Source organism: Stenella coeruleoalba (genome assembly GCF_951394435.1).
Source record: "Stenella coeruleoalba genome assembly, chromosome: 1".
In the NCBI taxonomy this organism is placed as follows: domain Eukaryota; kingdom Metazoa; phylum Chordata; class Mammalia; order Artiodactyla; family Delphinidae; genus Stenella; species Stenella coeruleoalba.
The window spans coordinates 813,980-838,045 of NC_137169.1; the positions used below are offsets into that span (position 1 = coordinate 813,980).

The 24,066-nt window shown below is 53.2% G+C and overlaps 1 protein-coding gene across 4 annotated transcripts in view; it reads right to left on the reverse strand.

Moving 5' to 3' along the window:
- Positions 1-13,737, reverse strand: part of GNB1 (G protein subunit beta 1) — a 92,165-nt gene extending 78,428 nt beyond the window's left edge. For 2 of the 4 annotated variants that reach the window (XM_079942970.1, XM_079942969.1), the window contains exon 1: positions 13,514-13,736. The gene's annotated coding sequence lies outside the window, so the exon portion shown is untranslated. Of the gene's footprint in view, positions 1-13,513 lie in introns of all 4 variants that reach the window. The other 2 variants (XM_079942971.1, XM_079942968.1) reach the window with 2 other exon arrangements.
- Between the last annotated feature and the right edge of the window lie 10,329 nt (positions 13,738-24,066).

The window sequence follows — 24,066 nt, forward strand, 5'->3', positions numbered from 1 at the left end:
GTACAACAGTTAAAGATAAAAACTGGGGACAGTAAAATGGACTTACTGAAAAGGACATCTTTATGAAAACAATAACAGTGATAACTTAGGGGGAGCAGGGACAAGGCCCTCAAAGAATGAGGACAGGGGGACTTCCCTGTGGTCCAGCAGTTAAGAATCCACCTTCCAATGCAGGGGACGCAGGTTTGATCCCCGGTCGGGGAACTGAGATCCCACAAGCCGCGGGACAACTAAGCCCGCACCAAAACGAAGAGCCCACACGCCACAACTAAGACCAATGCAGCCAAAAATAAATAAGTAAATATTAAAAAAAAAAAAAAAAAGACTGAGGACAGGACATATGGAGGAACTGAGGCAGTGAAGACAGATCTCCTGTCCAGGGAGTTTAATTTTAAACAGAGAAAAATATGAATAGTGGCTGAAAAATATACCAAGATTAACTGGGAGATTAAGTTATATAAGACTTATTAGTCACGTTTGAAGATAGAATAGAAGGAGCCCCTGATGAAGAAACTAAAGATAAAACTGCTGGTGAATATGTTCTCAAGTGGAAGAATCCTCCCTTTAACAATATATGGAGGAGGCAGATGCAGACACAGAAGTCCTCTGAGATGAAAGAGTAGGGGAGAGGAGCTCAAATTAGATGGTCCATGGTGTAATAATTAAGAGCACGGGCTCTGGAGGCAAACAACTGACGTTCAAACATGGGTTCCACAGATTCCTGGCTGTGACTCTGGCCAATTACCTAATCTCCCCATAGGTTTAGCCACCTATGAAATGGGGCTATTCACAGGACCTGGCTCAGAGCTGATTAGATGATCAAACAGTAACACCGTCAAGTTCTTAGCACGGTGCCTAGCTAGCACGGTAGGAACCTAACAAGGCCGAGCTAACAGCACTGGGGTCATCTGCAAAATGCAAGTTCATCTACTGCCGAGAGAACTGCAGGTGGAGGACGGAAGGGCCACGGTCCTTCTGTGCCATCCTCAATTTCCCAAGCCCTCTTATTTCAGTTCCTCGCCCGGTCCTGTCTCGGGGCTTCTCCCTTTGCCCAGGTATCTGCCTGCCTCATCCCCTCACCTCCCCTTGCTTGCAAGTTCAGATGTTTCCACCACCCTTTTAAAATGAAATCAGCCATCTCTATGGCCCTGCCCTGATTTCTCTTTCAGCACAACCTTTTCCACCCGCCATCGGACAGATGACGTCCCTCTCACCAGAGGGGGGTGGGCGTCTCTCATCACTGCCCCATCGCCAGCTGCCGGCTGGTGCTGCTCAGCCTTGAATGTGCACTTCACTGACACTCTCCCTCCCCTTGTTTACAGGTGCTCCTCAGGTGACAGTGCTCAAGGTACTCCATCTAAAATCAAGGCAGGGGACTACCCTGGTGACGCAGTAGTTAAGAATCTGCCTGCCAATGCAGGGGACGTGGCTTCAAGCCCTGGTCCAGGAAGACCCCACATGCTGTGGAGCAACTAAGCCCGTGCGCCACAACTACTGAGCCTGCGCTCTAGAGCCCGCGAACCACAACTACTGAGCCTGTGTGCCACAACTACTGAAGCCTGCGTGCCTAGAGCCCGTGCTCCACGACAAGAGAAGCCACCGCAATGAGAAGCCCGCGGCACCAAAACGAAGAGCAGCCCCCGCCTGCCGCAACTAGAGAAAGCCGGCGCACAAACGCAACCAAAAGTAAATAAATAAATAAAATTTATTTTAAAAATAAATAAATAAAATAAAATAAAGGCAGAACAGGGACTTCCCTAGAGGTCCAGCGGTTAGGATTCTGCGCTTCCACTGCAGGGGGCACAGGTTCAAACTGGTTGGGGGAACTAAGAAACCACATGCCATGCAGGACTGCCACAAAAAAAAAAAAAAAAATGAAGGCGGGAACAGAGCCCTCCCTCAACCCCACATGCCTCTCCACCCCTTTCCTTCAGAGCCTCCCCACAACCCACTGCCACTCATCGGCCCTGGGGAGTCCTGACCGCTGAATCCCAATCAAATCTGCCTCTTTGACCATTCCCTTCCCTCTCAGAGACTCTCTTAAGCACTGACACTGCTCTGATGTTCTTCCAACTTCTGACCACTCCTATAAGCTGCTTTTCCTCTGCCATGCCTCAACACCCAAGCTACACCAAAGGGTCTTCAACCTTTAGAGAATCTCTGGGTGGTTCTTCTCCCCAGGAAAAGGCACAGTTCTACACCTATAACGACACATCAGGACAGGGTACCTGTCTCCAGGGACCTCTCTGGTCCCTGCAGGCACCTGCGGCTAAGGCCCTTGACGTGCACCGGCCAGTTTAACCACCACATTGCTCTCCAAATCACTGCTGCTCAGAGGCTTGGTCTCAGGCTTCCCTTAAGAACACTCTTAATTACTGAGGATCCCAGGGGCTTTTGTTTATGTGGGTTATATCAACGGATATTTACTACACTAGAAACTAAAGCAGAGACTTAAAAAAAAAGTTTAATAAGCCTATTACATATTACCATAAATAATATTTTTTACAAAAAATAACTAGAGGGACTTCCCTGGTGGTCCAGTGCCTAAGACTCTGCGCTCCCAATGCAGAGGGCCTGGGTTCGATCCCTGGTCAGAGAACTTGATCCCGCATTCCACAACTAAGAGCGCCACAACTGAGAGCCTGCATGCTGCAACAAAGATCCTGCGTACCACAACTAAAACCCGGCACAGCCAAATAAATAAATAAATATATATTTTTTTTAATTAAAAAAAAGAAATAACTAGAAAAATAACTTAGTGAGAAGAGCAGCAACATGACACATTTTAGCACACCTCTTTAATGCCTGCCTCAAGTAGAGAGAGCTGGATTCTCACATCTGCTTCTGCACTCAATCTGGTACAATATCTTGTTTTGGTTGAAGGAGATGAGGAAAATTCAGCCTCACAGATATGTAGTTGGAAAAGGGAGGAGTAGGGCTTCCCTGGTGGCGCAGTGGTTAAGAATCCACCTACCAGTGCAGGGGACACGGGTTCAAGCCCTGGCTCGGGAAGATCCAACATGCTGCGGAAAAATTAAGCCCGTGAGCCACAACTACTGAGCCCGGGCACCTAGAGCCCGTGCTCCTCAACAAAGAGAAGCCACTGCAATGAGAAGCCCGCGCACCACAACGAAGAGGAGCCCCCGCTCAGCAACTAGAGAAAGCCCGTGCGCAGAAACGAAGACACAACGCAGCAAAAAAAATAAATAAATAAAGTAAATAAATTTATAAGAAAGAAAGGAGGGGAGTACTGTAACAGCCTTTTCAAATAAATATAGACAGTCTTTTTTGATACTACATCAAAACTTGACAAGTGGTAAGTTTCTTAAAGGGTAGTTCTGGGCTTCTCTGGTGGCGCAGAGGTTACCTGCCGGCCAGTGCAAAGGATACGGGTTCAGGCCCTGGTCCGGGAAGATCCCGCATGCCGCAGAGCAACTAAGCCCGCTTGCCACAACTACTGAAGCCTGCGTGCCTAGAGCCCGTGCTCCACAGCAAGAGAAGCCACCGCAATGAGAAGCCTGCGCACCGCAACGAGCAGCCCCCGCTCGCCGCAACTAGAGAAAACCTGCGCACAGCAATGAAGACCCAACACACAGCCAAAAATAAATAAATTTATATATAAAAAAAGGGTAGTTCTGCTGTGGAATCTGAAACTATGTCAATTAACTCTGCATACTGTTACATCAAACACCAGGGGCTTCACTCCATCCCTGTGCTTTGAATGGATCTTTCACCCGTCTGTGAGCTAGTAGCATCAAGCACAGGCCATTTGGAAAATATCAGCTCACTGAGTTAAGCAGATCTTCCAAATGTTGACACGTTTTATTATATAACATTAAAAAAAGAAACATTTCGTTAGCATCACCTCCTATCTTGCAAAAAAAAGTCTTTAAGTACTGGGAAGCTGTCAAGCTCATGGTAGCAGAATCAAGTTTTCCAAAATTCAAATTTCCATTTGAAAGCTCAAATTTTATCACTGCCAACAATACTGTCAGTTATTTTCCTTGAAGTATCTGGTTCACTTCGTTCGTTTTTATGAAAATATCTGCCAAATTCCCCTGTCTAAACAGCCATCATTTTCTGTCAGCTGTTCTTTCAACTCAAGCGATCGCAGAGTTGCTTGTCCAGAAGACCGCTCTCACATGTTAAGATGCATCAGTGCTTTATGCCAACTTCCCATTTTGTCACACAGGCCAGTAAAAAGATGGATACTCAGGTTGAAGTTTAACAAAATTAATTTTGATTGCTTCATCAAGGGCATTCGATTAAACTGGATTTTTTTTTTTAAAACCACAAATTCACAGCAGTGAAGAATACTATGACTACAATCACCGTTATAACTGGCTTGGTACCACGGCTTTGATTTCTGCTACAGAACCAGCAGTGTCACCCAGCACTGCTTCGTACCATCAGTGGGAATGTCAACACAGTGAAAGTCAAATGACATCTTAATATGATCATGACAGCAGCCTGGACCTAATGAGCCCCAGAGTCTACAGACCGTACTCGAGACCCCTCGCTCTAAGTGATGGTGAAACCCAAGACTTCAACCACCATCTAAATACTAATAACTCATCCAGACCACTCCTCCAGAGCTCCACATTCACGTGTACAAAAATCTACAATTGGACAAACACTTCAGAGTGTTTCAGACACTGGTAATACTGTAGTGAACCAAAGTGCCTGTCTTCATGGAGCTTAGAACTAGTGGGTAGATCAACATAGAGACTAGGGAGACAGAGCAAGGGAAGACAGAGGTTAATGAGAGCGGAGAACACCCTCTAAGGAGGGGATATTAGAACAAAGACCTGAATGAAAGGAGTGGATGGTCCAAACAGACCTCCAGGAGAAGAGCTTTGCAAGAAGGAGTAGAAAGTGTAAAGGCCGGTGTGTTCTAATGCAAAATGTGGGAACGCCTCCTGGGGTCCTCAAACCCAAGGTGCAAAGACTCACTCACTGTCTTCCCATCAAACCACTGCTCATTTCAGTAAATGCAAAACAGGCACCCGGACTTCCAGGAGAGAAACCTATACTCGCTCACTCCCTTCTGACCTTCCACGCAGTCACCTAAGCATCTGAGTCACCAGTTACCAGCTTTGCTACCCTGGCCCAGACCCCCTTCCTCTCTACAGCATCCCATCTGGAATCTGACCTGTCTTCCTCCTTCCTCTGAGAACACTCCAAGTTCAAGACCAAGTGATGTTCCCGATCAGGTACATCTCCTCACCCTTTGAGGGCTTCCTAGAGCCCTCCACGTAAAAGGGCAAATTCTTTACCAAGGCTCTGACCTCTCAGTGTCCATTCCTCACCACTCTCCAGCCCTTTGGAACTTCTGTCCCTAGACAATCCATGTTCTCTTTCATTCGATAAATAATTACTGAGCACCTATCTTGCACTACACTGTTATACGTGCTGGAGACAGTGGGTGAAGGAAGCCAACTGATTGCATGAAAAGCATACACAACCATCTCCTCAGCCTGGAACACTCTTTCCTTCCCCTCCACAAGCCAGGCAGCCTCCAACTGGAGAACCCTTTCCGTCTCAACTTAGACATTTTCCAGCAAGCCTGCAAGACAGTGGCGGCCCTGCTGCTCCAGCCCCGCGCCTGCCCACCCACCGCCAGCTCTGGCTCGGCTCTACCACAAGAAGGTTGTTGATCATTATGAAAACCCCCCAAAAGTGGGGTTCCTTAACAAAACATCTAAAAATGTTGGAACCAGACTGGTGGGGCTCCAGCGTACCGTGATGTAATGAAAGTACAGATTCAAGCGGATGAAAAGAGGAAGACGGTCAACGGCAGGTTTAAAACACTTGGCTGTGGTTCTGCCATTGCCTCGAGCTCGTCAGCCAGCAAGTGAGTAAAGGGGAAGACAGTGGAGGAAGCCACAACCATCAAAAACACAGGGGGCGGGGCTTCCCTGGTGGCGCAGCGGTTGACAATCCGCCTGCCAATGCAGGGGACACAGGTTCGAGCACTTGTCCGGGAAGATCCCACATGCCGCGGAGTAACTAACCCCATACACCACAACTACTGAGCCTGTGCTCTAGAGCCCGTGAGCCACAACTACTGAGCCCACGTGCCACAACTACTGAAGCCCATGCGCCTAGAGCCCGTGCTCCAGAACGAGAGAAGCCACCGCCAACGAGAAGCCCGCGCACCGCAACAAAGAGTAGCCCCTGCTCGCCACAACTAGAGAAAGCCCGCGCACAGCGACGAAGAACCAACACAGTCAAAATTAAATAAATTAAAAATAAATAAATTTATATTACAAAAAAAATAAAAACACGGGGGCTTCCCTGGGGGTCCAGCAGCTAGGACTCCGCACTCCCAACGCAGGGAGCCTGGGTCTGATCCCTGGTCAGGGAACTAGATCCCGCATGCTGCAACTAAGACCCAGCGTAGCCAAAAAGTAAATAATATTAAAAAAATTTTTAAATCATTTTTAAACAAACAAAAAACACCGATATCACCAAGGAGGTCTGCCTTCCCCCTGTGAAACTGTACTGCTCCATGACAGCCAAAGATGCCATCAAGGTCACCCTGGCTGATTACAAACTGAAACAAGAACCCAAGAAAGGAGAGGCTGAGAAGAAATGAGCCCTCAGGGAAGTCTCCCACAGGTCACACAGGCTGCTTCCCTCCCTCCCCCGCCACCAGCAGTCACGCACACGGAGGTGTTCAGAAGCCCTTGCACTGAAACAAAAGAGCTATGAGATCTGCACAACCTATGCTATTCACATTGTGACTCTAACGCAAGCAAAATACACAGTCTAATTAATTGTTCTGAATCTGTGTTTTCTTTCAGCTCATGTTTATTGCCTTAACCCAGTCCAAGTCTATTTCGAACTCTTTGTGTGGCCCCAAAACTGAAATCAATAATGAAGTCCCTCATTTGGGTAGTCATGAAGTGCACAATTATCTAATTTTCCTGAATCCATTTTGGGGAAGATTACCAGTAGATACCTTGATAAGATTACTTGACAGAACCAAGTATTGTACATAAAACAGATCTGCATATATATAATAAAGGAATGTAAGACAACCCCCCCCCCTCCAAAAAAAAAAAAAACATTTTCCCTAGGAAGCCATCATTAAACTCTAGGTTAGCTGCCCCTGTGATCCACCGCCCTTGTTTTTCACCTTTGTACATAAACTGTTTGTCAGCCTCCCTGTTAAACTATAACATAAGGTCCTGGGCCACACCCATTCTATAATTTATAGACTCAGCACCTAGCAGAGAAGATGCTGAATGAACATTTGTTAAACAAATTTCCTGTTATAATACTTTTGAGAATATATGAAAAATATTTCATTGTCACTAGCTGGCAAATTAAGGGATGCCAAAGAATGTTTTGTGAAATCCAAAATAATTCAGCATCATAAAGGGAGGTGGAAGTGAGAGCTTTAAAAAACAAACAATCATTTTACCAGTTTCAAAATGAATTATAGGATCAAAACTGTCCTATAAAGGTAAAGCCGGGCTTCCCTGGTGGCGCAGTGGTTGAGAGTCCGCCTGCTGATGCAGGGGTCACGGGTTCATGCCCCGGTCCGGGAAGATCCCGGTCCGGGAAGATCCCACACGCCGCGGAGCGGCTGGGCCCGTGAGCCACGGCCGCTGAGTCTGCGCGTCCGGAGCCTGTGCTCCGCAACGGGAGAGGCCACAACAGTGAGAGGCCCGCGTACCGCAAAAAAAAAAAAAAAAAAAAAAAAAAGGTAAAGCCTTTTGAACAAAATGAAAACAGACTCATAGCTACTCATGAGACTCAAAGAGAACTGGTGGTAGCCAGAAAGGGGCAGGAGGACAAAACAGGTGAAGGGGATTAAGAGGTACAAACCTCGTTATATAATAAATAAGGGGACTTCCCTGGTGGCCCAGTGGTTAAGAATCCGCCTGCCAACGCAGAATGCAGGGGTCACCGGTTTGATCCCTGGTCCGGGAAGATCCCACATGCCACAGAGCAACTAAACCCGTGTGCCACAACTACTGAAGCGGCATGCCACAACTACTGAGGCCTGTGCACCTAGAGCCCATGCTCCGCCACAAGAGAAGCCACCACAATGAGAAGCCCGTGCACCGCAACGAAGAGCAGCCCCCACTCGCCCCAACTAAAGAGAAAGCCCGCGCATCAAAGACCCAACGCAGCCAAAAATAAATAAATAAAATTAATAAATTTATTTTAAAAATAAGATAAATAAATAAGTCGCAGGGATATAACACACAGCATAAGAAATATGGTCAATAGGGGGAATTCCCTGACGGTCCAGCAGTTAAGACTCCATGCTTCCACTGCAGGGGGGACCAGTTTCGATCCCTGGTCAGGGAACTAAGATCCCGCAAGCCTCGTGGCGCAGCCAGGGGGAAAAAAAAAAAGAAATATGGTCAATAATATTATAATAATTTTGAATGGGGACAGAGAATTACTAGACTTATCATGGTGATCATTTCAAAATGTATGCAAATGTCAAAGCCCTACGTAGTACACCTGAGATTAACATAATACTGTACATCAACTATATTTTTTTATAAATTTATTTTATTTGTTTTTGGCTGTGTTGGGTCTTCATTGCTGCATGTGGGCTTTCTCTAGTTGCTGCAAGCAGGGGATACTCTTCGTTGCAGTGCGTGGGCTTCTCATTGTGGTGGCTTCTCTTGTTGCAGAGCATAGGCTCCAGGCGCGCGGGCTTCAGTGGCTGTGGCTCATAGGCTCAATAGTTGTGGCTCACGGGCTCTAGAGCGCAGGCTCAGTAGTTGTGGCGCACAGGTTTAGTTGCTCCGCAGCATGTGGGATCTTCCCAGACCAGGGCTCAAACCCATGTTCCTTGCATTAGCAGGAAGATTCTTAACCACTGTGCACCAGGGAAGCCCTCAACTATATTTTAATTAAAAAAAAAAAAGCTTTTTGAGAAAAGAAAGAATGTCAGAGATGACTTGGGAGAAAGTAAGGTAGTAAATTAAAGTGATGGGGGCTTCCCTGGTGGTGCACAGTGGTTAAGAGTCTTCCTAAATTCTCTATAATCTACCTTTATCATAGTTTAAAAGACTGTCACAGGGACTTCCCTGGTGGTCCCGTGGTTAAGACTCCTCGGAGAGCGTTTTCAATCCCTGGTCAGGGAACTAAGATCCTTCATGCCGCGCATGCCAAAAAAAAACAAAAACAAAAACTGTTACAAAGCAAGGCCATAAGCAACAGAAACGGTGATCCTCTAACAGAGCACTGCGGCCAGGCACTGTTCCAAGTGCTTCACACGTATGCTAACTCACTCAACCCTCACAACCACCTTAGGAAGGAGGTTCTAGTGTGCCTGCTTTTACACATGCGGAAACAGACACAGAGAAGTCAAACCCACATCCACACCAGCAAGTTCAGTTACACAACTGGGTTCTAACTCAGGCAGTCTCAGTCCTTCAAGAAAAGAGTGAATTTCTTTCCCTCCCAGCAATTCAGGAATTATCTTAAAGTTCCTAGGACAATTTTTTTTTGGAAACCTGTTGTAGAAGCTTTAACATTCTCTTGTCTAATTAGAAAGTGTCCAGAATTTTTTTAAAGCTTTACCAACTACAACACTTGGAGGTAGTCAAGAGAACTTGTAATCTGCATGGGGAATATATTTTACAATTGCCACAGGACTGAGTCAGAAGACGTGCAGACATGTATAAACACACAATTACCCACAAGTAAACAAGAATATATTCAATCCCCTTAGTATTCTAGTCCTGACAGGTTAAAGAGTAAATAGCCTTTCCCTCCTTGATAAAGTACATTATTAAGCCTGGACCAGGAATGCCCTGGCAGTCCAGTGGTTAGGACTCTGCTTTCACTGCCGTGGGCCCAAATTCAATCCCTGATCAGGAAACTAAGATCCCGCAATGCCCCCTCACTTAAAAAAAAAAAAAGCGCCTGGGGCAACTAATTATTCAATCGTAACCCTTTATCAATGGCAACATGGATGCAACTGAATAATCTCTTCAGAATTATTACTTTTGATAGTCTTGACTTGGTCTTTTAATCATTAACTTTTTAAAAATGGCTTTTTTCCCAGAATTTTAACTTAGTAAGTCAAATAAGGGAATACTCAAGTCTCTCAAAGCAAGCAATATTGTGCTATAAAATGGGAAGCTTTCCTATCACTGGAAGTCAGTAGGAATTTCCATCAATTACTGTGGCACCTAATGGCAGGCACTGCAACAAGAACAAGAGGGCTAAAAGGTTTCAAAAGCTTTTAGCATTCCTCTGATCCACCGATCAAATCAAGTGTCTACAGATTGCCTGTTTTTCTTAAACGAGAGCTGTGGAACAAAACTCACAGCTCTAAAAAGAAGTGGGATTCTTCGTTTTCCAGAAGAGTCAGGGTAATGCTGCATTACCCAATACACAGCCACACTCTCCATAAAAACTGGGACTGTTTCCTCCTTCCAGTAATGTTACACATTCAGTTTTATAAATTATTTCTCTGATCTCAGTTTAAATTTGTTTTTATCCCCTCATTCTACGTTCACTAAACCAAACACTCAACTAAACTGCCTGCTTCATAAATTCTCCGACCACTCTTATCTAGAAATGCAAACCTGAGAGATCAGAATTTATACCAGGGTTAAAAAATTCTAAAACTTTTTGTTCAATGCCTTATTATACTCATCCTAAATAAAGGTTTTAAAATAACATGGCACGCCATATGGTCAAGCCCAGATAACAAAATTGAGAATATCTATTACCAATCCACTAATGCCAAAGCCAAAGTCTCTAGACAGTAAGAACTTAATCCCATTTGGAAGCCAACATGAGCCAAATCTTTTGGGGAGAGAAAACAGCAATCCGATGAAGAGACTGTAATTGACGCCAATACTGCACGTCTGCAATAAAACATTATTTATTAAAGTACTGGCTAAAAAGGCAACTGATGGTAGGTAAGTCTACAGCTGTCCTGAAGACCCTTCTCAAAGTTAATTGTAGAAATACAACTTCTCCAATCAAACTAAAGGATAACAGACAGAAAATTTTAGCAAAATAAAAAGTTAACAGCAACAAAACTTTGAGAAATAAATTAACTCCTCATAAAATCTGTGCACTTCTCATGTGGTCAATATAAGACCTAGGTGTTCCAAGCTCTGAAATCAAAGCCACTAAGCATGGAAAAGATTTGACAGCCTTTTGGCAGCCTTTCAAATCTCCTCTGAGATTAAAATGAAATCTGAGGAAATTTACTTCAACTCCCCCTGAAACAGAAGTAACTCAAGACATCAAACAAAGAGAAATCTTTATTAAGGTATCATTAAAGAACATTCTGCTTAGTACATGCCTGATGACATAAATACAGCTCTGTCGTAAACTCAGATATCATACAAAAGGAATATTCTTGTCTGATGGGCATGTTCATTTAAGAAAGTGTCAACTCTGAATCAAAACTGCATAGTTGAACAATATTCTCTATAAGCACACTCTTGACCATTTCCACAGAAGATGAGAGGCAGCCCTAACACTGGCTCCCCACGCAGGGAGAACCGGGAGCAAGCCACAGGCACAATCATAAAACTTAACGTCGCTTTCCTCAACTCTCACCTGCTAAGAAAACACTGCAGCATTTACAGTGCCTGTGAAACCAGAGGCATATACAGAGGGAGTCTCGGGAGGAGAGAGGCCCTGCGGTCCAGCCTTACAGCAGCCGGGAATCTTCCCCCCACGGGATCCTGCCAGGTCGGCCTCTGACCCTTCCAGTTGCGCTCCATTTCTGACAGCTCTGTCAGAAAGTTAAACTGAGCCAAAAGCTACCACCCAGTTCTGCCGTCTGGAGGTTCTAAGACCTGTTTCCATGTTGGTGGCACCAGCCCTATCCCCAGCCACACACCCATATTAGTAAGGAAGTAAAAAAGGAACTGCCTGTTCGTTTTCTTTTTGCAATATGTACCTTCCGGAAGAATCCAGAACAGGCCCTATCTATCTTAATAGAACGCAAACTGAAATCTTTCTTTGAAATACGAACCCCCTCCACCCCCAAAAGACTAGAGCTTCAAATTAGAAAACAAAGAACTCAGGTAGAAATCTTATCGATAACAATAGCTTTTAGACCTTATCCAGTATCTGGGGCTGAAGGGAAGGGAACTTCTCACAAAGCTAATACTTCCACTTATTTGCTAACTATAAAAAATATCTACATATTTTCTTAATAATCTCATAAGCAACTGCTTAATCATTAAACGTTATTGGAGATCACTGTGTTACCAAACAGGTAACAAAACGAAAATACAAAAAAAAAAAAAAAGAAGGGCTCTAATACTCCCCACACCAGAACTACAGATTACGACTTTTACATCATTTATGCACAAACTCAGTAACGTACTCTTTAACTGTAAATGTCCACCAACTTCCTTTCCCAAAATAAACACCCCTACCATCGCTGTTCTCCTTCAGTCAGTGAGTCTCACAATCCTAACTAAAAAGGTTCCATAAAGAGGAATTCAGTAGATAAACCTACTTGGGTATGCCAACGAGGTAATTTAAAGGACTTCAGAGATGTTTAAACACCACTTGAGTCAAGCATCAACTCGCAAGGAAAAATACAGGAGGATTTTCCAAAGTCCGATGGCTCAGCGATCCCTGGGTGGAATTTCCAGCACCCTCCACCCGGCCGGGGCAGAGGGCGACCCCGACCCTCGCCCGCCGCCCCCCGCCGCGCCCCCGCCCCCGGGCGGCGCCCCCGGAGCCCCGCGGCGCGGGCGGCGGCTGACAAAGGCCGCGCGGCGGACGCGCCATCTTGCCGGGCCCGCCGGGGGCCATTCATTCGGCGCGGGGCGCGGGAGCCCGGCCACCGCCCGCAGGCTGCGCACCCGCACCGTGGCTTCGGGCGGCCCGGCTCGGGCCCGGCGGCGACCGCGGGGCTGGGGCTCGCGCTCGCCGGGCGCTTTGTCCGCCCCGCGCGCCCTCGGCGCCGCTTCCTCATTTCTCCGCCGCAGCGACGCCAGCCTCCCCGCGAGCAGCCGAAAGGCCGCTTTTCCCGCAGCTCGTCCTCCCGCGGCCAAGGACGGCGCCCACCGCCCGCCGCGGGGCAGGGCCGCGGCCGCCTTTGTTCCCTGGCCCGCCCGGCGCCCCTCCTCCGAACCACCTCCCAGACGCGGGGCGCCGGCCCCGGACCCCAAACCCTGGAGCCTCCGGCCCCGCCCCCACCGCGGACCCCAGGACCCGGACCGCAGGCCTGCACCCAGTACCCCAGACCAGAGCCCCGGACCTGGACTCCAAACCCCGGAGCCCCAATCCAGGCCCGAGCCCGGGACTTCGGTCTCGGTCCCGGCCGACGGCCGCGAGGTCCCCACCGCCCCCGCCCCCGCACCGCGGACCCCACCCGGGCGGGGCAGGAAGACGCGACCCGGAGGCCGGGTGGGGGCGGGGAGGGTGGGGGCGGGGCGGCCCGGGCGGGCGGGCGGGCGACTGGGGGGCGATGGGGAGGGGCGGGGGAGGGGGGGTAGGGGTCGGGGCTGGGGGTCTGGGCTGGGGTCGGTGCCGCAATCGCCGCGCTCACCTCGACACCGCGTCCCGCCTGCCGCGCCCGCTCCCCGCCGCCTCAGCCGCCTCGGCCGCCGCTCCAGGAGATGGTCGCGCTCGGGCCGCTCCGCGGGCGCTGCGGGCAGGTGCGCCGGCGAGGCTCAGTCTGTCGGTCCCGCGGCGGCTGCTCCACTCCCGCGCCCGCGCCCGCTCCCGCCGCCGCCGCCGCCGCCGCCGCCTCCGTCCGCCCCTCAGACGCCTCCAGCCATCGGGATGGGCGCGGCGGCCCCTGCCCGCAGCCTCGGGAAACCCCACGGTCGCGTCACCGCGCACGCCGCGCGCGCACGCACCGCTCGACCGAGTCCCCGGCGCGCGCGCGCGCGCTTCGGCCCTGCGCCAGCCCCGCGCGCGTACACGAGCCGCTTAAAGGGGCAGCACCGCGCCCTCGGGGACCCGCTCCAAGAGCCTACGAGGCTGACCTGCCTCTCGCCCGCACCGGGCTGCGCGCCTCAGGTGCTGGCCCGCGGAGCCCTGCGGTGGTATGGGTCTGCCTGCTGCCGACCCGCTTGGTTCCCTGCCAGGTGGACGTGGGTAGAGGCCGCAGAGTGGGAGCCTGCCACCGGACCCGGTGCCCAGCAAAGGCTCTCTGCACCCCGAACATGCGCCCAGCACACACGCCCCGTAACGCACTCTGCGCCCCACATCTGCCTTCTGCACCCCGCACACACATGCATATGCCAGCGCAGGCTGATCAACACCCACGCTGGACCAGGTTGGCCTCAGGGACTCACGGCTTCCGCCTGCCCGCGGAGCAGACGCCCCGCAGTACGGGGTCAGGGCCCGTCCTCGGAGGTGCCCGTGGGGCTCGTGTGAGCTGGCCAGGTGTGGGCAGTGTGGCCTCGATGGTCAAGGCCCTCCTGTCAGGAATGGCCGCCTGAGCAGGGAGGTGTGACCACGGGAAAGAGTGTCAGGAGGGACAGATGGACCACCCTTGCAAATGCAGCTGAGTCAGCCAGGCAGCTGAGAAGCGAAGACCCCCTAGTGGGGGAGGGGAAGGAGGTGGAGAGATGGGTCAGCTGTCAGCAGCCTGTAGCTTCCAGTGTCCTCAGAAACCTCCTGGATGTCCATGGATGGAGCCCTAGGCCCACCAACTCCCACCTCTCCATCTGACTTGTGCCTCCCCAGTTCCAACTCCTCCCCACCCCATGGACTTCTTCACTGCAAGAGCCTGCGGTCTCCAACCCTCATCACCCCTTTCCAGCCAGCTCAGCCTCCTGCCCCCAGCCCTCCCTATGCTGCCCTTTCCAGACCAAATCCAGGAGCCCTCCTCCAGGCCTGCACAGCTTGGCTGAAGGAAGCAGGAGGACACACCCAGCAATGCAGCTGTCCCCTTAAACCTCAAGGGGTCCTGTCACCGCCCCCCAGCCTGATTCGCAGCTGCAGCCCATTTGTCCATATGCCTGTGTGCTGTCTGTCTAGGGTGGCCCTGGACCCCAGCATGGAGCCCATGCCTTCCCACCCACACTAGGGCTGTACTCCCTGTCCCTCCCCCTCCCACGGGTCTTTCCTGCACAAACATGTCCCCACCATTTCTTGTGCCCTTCCTCAATCCCTGGCACAAGAAAATCCCTGCCCCACCCTGAACTCAACCATTTCTGCAAGGAGCCCCGTTTTCCTTCGGTGGGGCATGGGATCCAGAAGACAGGATCCAGGCGCAGGCTCTGCGTGCTGCTGCTGGAGTGGCATTGCTCCTAGTCCCGGCCAGTGCACAGAGCTCAGGAGCATATACAGTACAAACATTCGTGTTTGCAGACACACACAGACCCCCCCATCTGTAACCAATCTCCCATGCTCACCACCACCTTGCCTGGGCGCTGACCGCAGCAGAGATGTCCACCCTGCTCAGCCGAGTGAGGACAGAATGCCAGCTGAATCACTCCTCTGCTCAAAACCATTGAGAGCATCCATTGCCCTGGTCCCTCTGCTCTGTCCTCCTCACTGCCCAGCATCTGGCTCCTCTCCGCTCCTTAAACACTCAGTCACTGCGTTCCACCCTCTGGCCTTTGTCCCTTGGGGCTCCATCTGCCCCGGGGGGGGTCTCCCCGGCCCGCCTCGGCCCCCCGTGTTGCTCTGGCTCCTGTGGCCTCACGTGGTTCATACCAGGCTGCTTGCTCCTGCCCTGCTCCCCTGCTGAAGGCCGAGTTGGACTCCCTTGCCTACTGCTCCACCCGCCAAGAAGGGCGTGAGGCACACAGTGGGTCCTCAAGGAATGTTTATGAGCAGGCAATGCTCTGTGTTCCAAGTGAGGGGGGACACAACTCAGAGTGGGGGGGAGGGCGGGGGAGCGGGGAGAGTCAGAACACAGTGGTCACTGTGTCCAGTACAAGGGCGGGGGGACAAGACAGCAGCACTGCCCAGTGCTCAAGAGGTGGGTTCCCTGGGGGTCCACTGGTTGGGACTTCGGCACTTTCACTGCCAAGGGCCCAGGTTCGATCCCTGGTCCGGGAACTGAGATCCCGCAAGCCATGGCACAGCCTTGGCAGGTGGGTCCCAAGGCCCCAGACTTGGGGTCAGAGAGGGGCATCCCTCAGAATCCAGCAGGTCTGATGCCATCCTAACTCTATTCCCACCTAAGTCCAGGACTTGGAAAAGTAGAGATGAGGAGGGGGGGAGAAAAGGGGTGTGGGGGAGCAGGAAGGGTGAAGGAAGCGAGCAGTGGGGTGAGTGCTCTCTATGCAGCCCACTCTGTGCTGCTGTGGGGATGGCAGGAGACCTGGGGGACCCTCAGAACCCCCATCCTGGGTCCCTGCATGCCCACCTAAGAGCAGCAGGAGGGCTGGCAGGCCTGGCCCAGGGCTTCCCTGTGCCACAGGCCACCATCAGCCTGGTTGGGCCCATCCTCCATTAATCAGGGCCACAGGGCAAGGCCACACATGAGGACACCAAGCCAGGGCCTGCCCCAGCTGTCTGAGGTTATGGGGTGCAGCCCTGTTGCCCCTGGCTAATCTGTAGGTCTGCAGGGTACAGCAGGTCCTTCCCTGGAACTTGCCCTGTGGCTGGGGTCTGAATACTGTTTATGTGTTCATGGACAGGGTGTGAGGGGCAAAGTTGAGGGGAAGGCAGGGGGGAGGGAACAGGGGACACTGGCTGGGCCCTCATTCCCAGATTCCCTGCACGGCCTAGGGCCTCATCCCCATCGTCCCCATGTGATGCACACAGGCCTCAGGGTCCCCAGGCAGCAGGGCCCTTCGGCCTTGAACACACATACCCTGGGCCTTGGTCGGCTCTCAGGAGCCCACAGGAGCTTCTAGCTTCTAGCCAGGGCCTTTGAGACCTTAGGGGTCCGAAGGACGCTCAGGGGACCCTGCCCTCCCTGTCCCACCCTCCATCCCTTCTGCCCAGTCCTCCTGAGGTTTTTGGCCCCCACCTGCCCGCCACTCAGCCCCTCCTTGGTGGGGGTGGGGCATAAACCAGGGCCCCTTCATGGAGAGCTCATGCCTGGCCAGGAACCCAGGCTTCCCCTGACTTCTCGGCAACACTCCCTCCCTCTCTGGATAAACGGCTTAGAGACCAGCCTGTGGTCCTGAGTCCACGGCCACACCCATTCAGTGCATCCGGCGAGGGCCAGGCCAGCTGGGCCCCAGTGCCTGGCTCAGAGCCCAGTTTCGCTAAAAACCTGGGGAGCACGAATGCATAATTCAGATGCCCCGGCCCCATCTGCTCTCTAGCAGGAAATGGTCTGACAGGAAAGTAGGTCTTTTAAAATCTGAATTATTCAAACAATCCGTGCACAAGACTGGACTGCTCCTGGGGACCCCGCTCCAAGCCTGGCTTTGAGGGTCCAGGGCTGCAGGGGGCGGCTCCCGCAGGGTCTGCCTTGTCCGGAAGAGCGCTATCTGCTTCTCCTCCCATAAGTGAGCTGCGGGCCGGACCCGGCCTCCGCGCCCCAGAGGACAGAGGACGAGGGGGGAGGGGCGGAATGTAGGTAATGCAGAAGAGGCCTGATTAGCTCCTGCGGGCCGGCGGGCCAGCAGGCAGAGACGGGGGCTGCTGAGCGAACGGGGTCAGACGGGGAGGCGGCTCCTGCTTCTCTCCGCCGAACTTACCGAGGGGTGTGCCCACTGGGTGCCAGGGTGGCCCAGGTCCCCGAGCCCACCTCCGCTCTGACGGGGGGCAGGTCTGCTGGGGGGCGTGGGGAGAGGAAGGTGGGCAGTGGGAAGGGGACAGTCAAGCAGACCCCCCATGGCAGGCAGAGAGGGAGCGAGCTGCGGCGTGGGTGCCAGGGGGCCCAGGGGAGGGTCCAGGCCCAAGGTGGGAGTGGCCGACCAGGTCGCGGGCATCACAGCCCAGGAAGCTGGTATGGCGGACAGAGTGCACCTCCCCGGCCCTGGGGAGGTGCTGGCTGTTGCCCCCTCGTCGCTAGCAGCCCTTGAGGGACCTCTGGGCCCCTTCCCCTGGGCAGTGGAAGCAGCCCCTCCCCCTCCCTCTCCCAGGACTCGTCCCTTGGCCCCGAGCCCCCACCATGCCTCTCGTGACCTGACCTCCAAGCCTGTGACCCTCCTTGTCACCCACCTTTGCTCGTAAACCAGACATCCCTCGTGGGGGGCACCAAAACATGGGGGTCAGTGGGGAATCAGGAAGTGGCACCCGGGGTGGAGGGGGGTGCCCGCACGGGGGTGGGAGGTTTGCTCTCCGCTGGGCAGCTGCACCTCAGGGGCAGACACAGGAGGGAAGACCCAGGTGGCCTCCTTGCCACTCCCAGAGGGGGCCGTCCTGGGGGGCTGACGGCAGCTCAGACCATCAGCTCCAGCAAACGCCCTCGCTGCCTTCCTGGGAGACGTTCCTCGGGGCAGCTGCATCAGGTCCGTCTCGCTGCAGAACCTGGGGCAGGAAAGCCTGGCTCCATGGATGGCTCTGGGGCCACAGCAAACCTAACGAGGGGTTTTTCAATGTCATTCGTGGAGTGAGGCATCTTTGGTTGAAAACACAGACCTCTCTAAGGAAGCAAGATACAACCATGAGTGAGGAGGGGTAATCCCCACACATCCCCCCAGAAACGCGTGCACCACAGATATACACACAACACTAACACACTCCCGGGTTGGATCAGCCCCGCCTCAGGGTAGCAAGAGGCAGAAGCTTAAATAGCTTATCTGAAAAGAGGCACTTGACTGGCTCAGACACTCAGCCTCAGCGAGGCTCCCAGTGGGCTCTGGCTCCCCAGTGATGCCTCCTGCCTGGTGGGGAGGTGCCTGCTGGGGCTGCCTTCCCACTCCCCCAGCTAAGCAGCTACAGCGCTCCAGATGCTCTGGGATGCTGTGTGTGGACCCCAGGAAGGCTCTGAAAGGCTTCACTCAGATTTCACGTGGCCCTGGAGGCAGGGGATGGAAGGGCCACTGGCTCTGTTGGGACAACATGCAGCATGCCCGGAGCAAAGGTGAATGTTGTCACCAGGAGGAGGAGGGCTGCCCGGCAGGGGAAAAACACTATGGAAATGCAGCAGGATTTGGGCAACAACTGAGACACTCATAAACCGAGCCACTGCTGGCTGTGGGGTTCAAGGCCCACAAGGCCCAGGTTCCGGCTCCTCCCAGCTGAGGCCAGGCAGCCCCAGCCTCTGGCCTGCTCCATCCTGAAACCGGATGCTGGGGCACAGGCTGGAGGGACGAGGCTGGGCAACCCTTGCCTCCCCGCTCCGCCCCGCCCCACCCCCCACTGCAGCCTCCAGGGACTCCCAGGCCGGCGTCGAGGGTGCCCCATGGGGCGGCTGGCGCTCCCGCCCGGCCCAGCCCCCAGCCCCATTTCCTCTCCGGGCCTGGGCGGCGCCCTTGGCAGAGAGGCTGCGATTGTTCTACGCTGGCGCTTCCCGCAGCAGCCTGCAGAAGGTCGGGCAGTCACCAGCCCAGCCCTGGAGCGCAGCTGCCAGAAACGCCCTAGGCGCATCCTGGGCCGGGGCTGGGAGTGCTGAGACCCGAAGGAGAGGAGGTGTGATGCAGAGACGCCAAGACCCCGGGAGAGCCCAGGGTCGGAGCGGGGCACACCCAGGCCCTGACACCCGCACACAGACACAGACGAGAGAGGGCAGCCCAAGCGGGCACCAGATGAGGGACCAGGGAGGCCTCAGTGCCCAGAGTAGGTGGGGTCTGCAACTGGGAGCCCGCTGCGTGCCGAGGGACCTAGGGGTGGTGAGGAGGCCCGGTCCAGAGGTGGCCACTGCCCCAGAGAGGCCTAGGGGCTCTGAGCCCCCAGACCCCTTCTGGGCCCCACCTCCTCCCCAGCCTGGCCAAGCCTCCTGGCCTCAGGTGCTATCTAGAGGCCTGGGCAGGCTCAGGGGAGCGCCCCTGGGGCCTGGAAGATGGGCAGGCTCCTAGCTGCTTAGCAGCGCACACCCGGGTGGGCACGCTGGCTTGGTGGGCCGCAGGCCCGTGCAGGGTGGCCGGGGCTTCTTCCCCCATCCTGGCCGGAGCCAAACCTTGACGGTCCCCAGAGCGGGGACAGCCTGCACACTGCCCGGCCCCTAGTTCCCGCCGCAGACAGGAGCGGGGGCTGCTGGGGTGGTGGCCAGAGGGACCTTTCCAGGGGAAGAGGGGGGCTGCTGCCAGGGCCGCCCTGGTCTCCAGCTCCCCTCGCCTCCCTCTGCCCGCGCCCCGCCTGGGGAGAGCGCCCAGCTGTGCTGGGGATTCCTCGCCCCGCAGCAGGTACCCTGGGACTCAGCTCCACCAGCACCGGGCGGGTAACCAGCTTGCACCTGTGACACCAGCAGGCAGGAGGGTGGCCGGTCCAGCCTCGGGGGTGCCTGCAGCCCTCGAAGCCTTCCTGAGCTCACTGCCCTGTCCAGCCACATGAGGGGCAGCCCAGAGTCGGCCCCAGAGCCTGGGCCCCGTGCTCGGGCACAGCCCTCTCACCCCAGGACGCTGGCCTGAGGTCATGTTGTATGAAGACGCTACGCAGGGCCACTTCCAGCAGGAGGGCAGCCACGGAGCAGAGGGGAAGGGATGCACTTCCTCAAGGCCACAGGGGCCCAGAGCCACCCTGGGCGGTCACCTGTGACCACGGACTGGGCAGCATGCCACATCATGCCACGCATCTGCCATGCCACGTTACCTGCCACATCATGTCACAAAGTGCCACATCACTCTGCCAGCCAGGCCGCCCAGGGCTTGACACGGTGACAGAGCCTTGTCCCGGGGTGCCTGGCAGGAAGGGCCTTTCCTCTGGGCCTGCACCCTGTCCCGACTGCTCTGTGGTCTCTTCTCAAGTCCCACCCTGGAGGACTGTCCTTTCCAAAAAAAAGACCCCACCGTGCTGCCCCTCCCTGCGAGGGGGCAGGGACTCATTCTCACGACCAGAAGGCCAGGGTTCCCACCCGGGCCCCCGCTCAGCTTGGCCCGTGGGGTCTCCACCGGGAAGTCCCTCCGCGCAGGGCAGCCCACATTCCCTGTCAGAAGGGAGACGCCTCAAGAACTCCCAGTGACTCAAAGGTCCCCCCAGATAGGGTTCTGCCCCATGAACTACTCTTGGTTTTGAATCTTGGTAGAACACACCTAACGTGAAACTTACCGCTAAACCCTTTGGAAGTATACAGTTCGCGGCATCTAGTACGTTCACCTCACTGCGCAGCCACCACCTGCATCCAGCTCCAGAGCATCTTCATCACCTCAAGAGGAAACCCCGCCCCCATTAGGCAGTCACTCCCCCTTCCCTCCCCTCAGCCCCCGCAACCACGAATCTGCTTTTTATCTCCAAGGATTTACCTGCTGCATGTACTTCGTCCAAGCAGAATCATACAGCATGTGTCCTTCTGGGTGCGGTTTCTCTCACTGAGCATCGTGTTCTCAAGGCTCATGCATGTTGCAGCAGGTGTCAGCACTTCATTCCTTTTTATGGCGGATAGTCCATTGTGTGTATACACCACCATTTGTTTATCCACTCATCCACTGACGGACATTCGGGCTGTTTCTCCTTTTGGCTATTGTGAATAGCGCTGCTGTGAGCATTCGTGTACACGTTTTTGTTTGAACACCTGTTTTCAAGTCTTCTGGGTATTTACCTGGGAGTGGGATTGCAGGGTCATACAGTGACTCTATATTTAACCTGCAGAACCACCAAACTGCTTTCCACAGCCGCTGAGCTAGTTTACATTCCCACCGGCAGTGCTCAAGGGTTCCAAGAGCCCCACACCCACACCAAGGCTTGTCACTATCTGCCTGTTTGACTCTAGCCATTCTAGCGGGTGTGAAGTGGTATCTCATTGTGGTTTGATTTGCATTTCCCTGGTGACCAGGGACATCGAGCATCTCTTTATTTAAATTTTATTATTATTATTTTTAGCGTCTTTATTGGAGTATAATTGCTTTACACTGTTGTGTTAGTTGCTGTATAACAAAGTGAATCAGCTACACGTACACATATATCCCCACATCCCCTCCCGAGCATCTCTTCTTGCGCTAACTGGCCGTGTGTATGTCTTCTGTGGAGAAATGTCTATTCAAGTCCTCTGCCCTTTTTTGAACTTGTTTTTTGTTGTGGTGGTGGTGGTGGTTTTGAGTTGTAAGAGTTCTCTATATAATCTGGACATGAGACACTTATCAGATATGTAATTTTGCAAATATTTTCTCCCATTCTGTCAGTTGTTTTTTCACTCTGTTGTTAGTGTCCTTTGACGCACAAAAGTTTTTAATTTTAGTGAAGTCCAATTTATTTCTTTTTCCTTTCTTGCTTCTTTGTTGCTTGTGTTTTTGACATTGTATCTAAAAAGCTAGGGCTTCCCTGGTGGCGCAGTGGTTGAGAGTCCGTCTGCTGGTGCGGGCATGCGGGTTTGGGCCCTGGTTCGGGAGGATCCCACATGCTGCGGAGCGGCTGGACCTGTGCGCCACGGCTGCTGGGCCTGCGTTCTGGAGCCCGCGTGCCACGGCTGCTGAGCCCGTGCTCCTGGAGCCCGTGCTCCACGGCAGGAGTGGCCACTGCCCTGAGAAGCCCGCGCGCCACTGCAAGGAGTGGCCCCCGCTCACCGGGGCTGGAGACGGCTCATGTGCAGTGGCGAGGACCCAGTACAGCCAAAAATAAATAAATAAATATGTTTTAAAATGCAAAAATAAAAAAAAATACCCCAAACCAAAACAAAAAATAAAAAGCTATTGCCAAATCTATGTTATTGAAGATTTACTCCTATGATTTCTTCTAAGAGTTTTTAAGTTTTTTTTTTTTGTTTGTTTTGGGTTTTGTTTTTTTTTTTGCGGTACGCGGACCTCTCACTGTTGTGGCCTCTCCCGTTGCGGAGCACAGGCTCTGGTTGCGCAGGCTCAGCGGCCATGGCTCACGGGCCTAGCCGCTCCACGGCATGTGGGATCTTCCCGGACCAGGGCACGAACCCGTGTCCCCTGCATCGGCAGGTGGACTCTCAACCACTGCGCCACCAGGGAAGCCCAGTTTTATAGTTTAACCTTTAAATTTAGGTCTTATCCATTTTGAGTTGATATTTGTATATGGTGTGAGGTAGGTGGTTCAAATTCATTCTTTTTCATGTGAATATCCAGTTTTCCCAGCACCATTTGTTGAAAAAGCTGTCCTTTCCGCACCAAATGGTCTTGACACCCTTGTTGAAAATCATCTGACCCTAAGTGTGAGGGTTTATTTCTGAGCTCTCTATTCTATTCCATTGGTGCATGTCTGTTTTTATACCAGTACCACACTGTTTCGATCACTGTAACTTTATAATAAGTTTTAAATTGGGAGTTTGAGTCCTCTGACTCTGGTCTTATTTTTTAAGATCGTTTTGACTATTCAGAGTCCTTTGCAATTCCGTATGAATTTGAGGAATGAATTTTCCTCAATGGCAAAAAAAAAAGGCCATTGGCATTTATCAGCTACTTCTTAAAAATGTAAGTTCTGGGAGGAGACTGTGGTGGTGGCTCAGTCCTTCTTACCTGGGCAGTGGTCAGCTTCCTCAGGTCCTGTGGCAGTGAGGAGGGCAGGTCCTGTTGGGAGGTGATGGGGACCACTGGGGGGTCTGAGCAGGGGTGAGACCCCCTCTGGTTGCCTGAGGGCGGGTGAGCCTGTGGAGGGCAGCGCAGTGCTGGCAGGCCGGACAGGGCCAGCTATCTGGAGTGATGGGCCTTGTGTTGGTTCAGGGGAGAAGGCACAGAGGAGTCAGGGGTGACATCAGGGTGTCTGTCCACACAGCTGAACTGTGAGCAAGCCGGGAGGATGGGAGGGGCAGCTGGGGAGGGCAGTTCCGGTGGGGTAGGGGGAGAATGTGCTGTGTCCTGGACCTTTCTAACCCAAGACGCTTGTAGATGCTGGCCGGGAAGCAGGCCTGCAATGGGCGTGGAGAGCCATGGGCCAGTGAGGGGCCATGGGGGAGCATGGGTAGCTGAGGATGTCCCCCCACTGGGGAAAGGGGTGAGGAGAGAGCGGCAGGAGAACCCCAGACAGAGGTGGGAACTTTGTAGACAACAGGTTTGTGTGGCCAGGGTGGCAGGGACCAGCATGGGGTGGGATCCCAGGCGGGGACCAAGGCACCTACAGGGTCCCAGAGGTGGCCTGGGGAATGGTACATGTGAACACAGCCAGGAGGCAGGAGAGGGCTAC